Source organism: Buceros rhinoceros, unplaced genomic scaffold (assembly GCF_000710305.1).
Source record: "Buceros rhinoceros silvestris isolate BGI_N320 unplaced genomic scaffold, ASM71030v1 scaffold18936, whole genome shotgun sequence".
NCBI classification, from domain to species: domain Eukaryota; kingdom Metazoa; phylum Chordata; class Aves; order Bucerotiformes; family Bucerotidae; genus Buceros; species Buceros rhinoceros.
This window is the reverse complement of record NW_010417144.1, coordinates 39,893-42,623: the sequence shown is the minus strand read 5'-3', so window position 1 is coordinate 42,623 and position 2,731 is coordinate 39,893.

Sequence of the window (2,731 nt, the reverse complement as noted above, 5' to 3'; positions counted from 1 at the left end):
CAAACCAGGAAGTCTAGCCCAAACCGGGACGGGACAAAATACAGAACTCAAAAAACCCAAAAAAACTCATAAAGGAGAATTTGCTCTGGCTTAACTAAGCAGTAGTGAAGTAGCATGAGTGAGATGTGAGACTGGACTTTGAGGCATGTTCTTACGGTTGTTGCTAGGGCAACAATCAATGACTCTGGTCATCATTCGATACTTGAATTATAACAGATATAGTTTCTGTATCAGTAGTTGCAGAGTGTGTTAGAAACCTTCAAAACTTTGGTAAAACTCTTATTCAAAGACAACGGGATGGCTACTCCTGTGATTATTTTGGCAAATATGGATAAACTTGCAGGGAAAAGAGGGGATGTCAAAATGAACTATTGGGTCCACAAGACATTTATAACCCCCTTCAATAGCTGTGAGTAAATCAAAGCAATACTTAATAGCTAAATTGTCCCTTCCCCATTAGGAGAAATCTGATGAGAAACAAGCTGAAGATGCAGCTACTTCATAATCCGTAGATGTCTGGAGATAACTGATAGCACCCGATGTTTGACTGTTCAGAACAATTAGGATAAAGTACAGAAATCTGCCGCTCAAGTTCAGCTGGTATCATTGAGCAATGCCCTATAAAACTTTCATTAATAGGTATTACACATAAATCTCAAGACCTGAGAAATGCAAATGAATCTAAGCACCCATACAGGATGCAAGCAGAAAGTGGACATCCAACTCAATAAATGACATTTCCTAGACATTTTTATTTGGGATCATGTTCCCAAATGAGAGTGACTCCTGAACCATTTGTAAAGGATTTGAGTCCTAGCACACAGTGTACATGGCAGATGACTTTCTCAAGGGACACCCATAGCACTAGAAAATAAACTATCATTCAGCTTTACGTCAAGACAAGACTCGCAAGTCATCTTAAAGTTCATACAAGAATTTTTAAGGCTCTTATGCTTTTGTAAGTGAAGCTCCCTGGATGTCCAACGCTCCACTCCAATGTATACTGAAATACTTTGGATTCTCATACTCGGCACTCCTCCATTTACACCGCTCAAGGACCTGACAGGTGTGCCACGAGCACACTTAGCGCGCTGACACAATCAACTTTTACACAGAACACTGGCTTCAGACACGTTCGTTCAGTAACAAAGCTGGATAGCTCCAGGTCTTGCTCCCTCTTTTGTTCAGCAGTATTCTGGGCAACCGAGCAATGCTGAACTTCCAGACGCGTGACAGGTTACACAACATCCAATTCTTTTCTTGAATTTGCAGTTCTTAAGTCTCAAATAAAATAAAGCCTATTACGAGGAACACAACAGGCACTTCTATTGTATAATGCAGTACAATGGCAAGATACCTTGGCACAGATGTAGATGATTTACAGCCGCTGAGAAAGTGAGCACAGCACTGTTCCACCTAACATATTTTCTTGAAAGTAACATTTGCATGTGATTTTCCTTAGCCTCTATCAGCTTGACCATTTACACTAAAACTCTCCCTGAAAGGGTAATCCAGTTAATATCAGAAACACGACTGAGGCAATGAAATGCCAAGCACTGAAACTGTTGTGCGGACCTTAAATAAAAAATACAGTCATAATTCTTAGGAAACTTGGTTACATTTCATCCACTCTCACCAGAGTAATACCGACACACAAAGCCTTCGAGTCTGTTACCCCAGAGCAGAGTACGGTGGCTGGCAGACTATGCAGGGGACACATCCATTTCTCCAGCTCAAGGATCTTTTGAGCTAGTGGTCGTATCCTAACCCTTAACCCTCACGGGCTGAGAACCTCATGGGTACATCTGAATTGCACTTACACATAAATATACTTAACATGAAATAAATTTACAAATCCAATGACAACAAAGTCTCTTCCTTCAGCACGAGCTATGGAACACTCTTCTAATTGACAACCATTACAGTCTTCCTCGCTTCCTCTTGATGCTCACAATGGAAGCAGTATGCATGCAGGGTGTTCACAGAACGCTGCCTGGCCCACCCAGAGGAGTGGGGGCATGGGCAGGCTCGTGTTATACTCACGTCAAGAATAATGACCAGCCTGTGCAGGGACTGCATGAAAATTATGCTCCGCTTCGGAGCCTGTTTCCAACACTGTCAAAGAGTCTGTTGTTTTCTTAACACCCTCCCTCCCCCCTCAGTGCCACTGCTCTCAAATATTTTAATGAGATTAGGACATGACACAGAAAACTGGGGACATGTGGAAAAGTAGTTGTATCTCTCCTATCTAACATTTAAGATGTATTAAATTTTTATTTATTAAGTTGTTATTTCTTTGTATATTGAGAGACAACATCCAATTCTACCACACGCTTCTGAACAGTCATTTCAAATTTTGGCACTCACAATCTTACTTAAAGATCTCGTAGATTTACCTACTTACACAGAACCGTATCAATCACCTGAAGTCTTTTTCATAACAGTATGTGCATATAGCATGTTGATGGGTTCTGCCTAAAACAGCTTCCTCTCCAGTGGCCCAGTCTGTAAGGGGTCAGAAACAGCATTTCCTTCATTCTACTGCACGCTAACCCTTTGAAAACACACCAGAGGTTAAACAACCTCTCAGTTAAAATGATAAAATCCCTCAGACTGTACCATACTCCAAAGGTTTCAAGGGCAAGAACAGCACCATCCTTTGATTAGTTAATGCTCAAAATCTGATACTGACCACAAATTGATGAAAAATGCTGCTGGCCTTAGAGCTGCT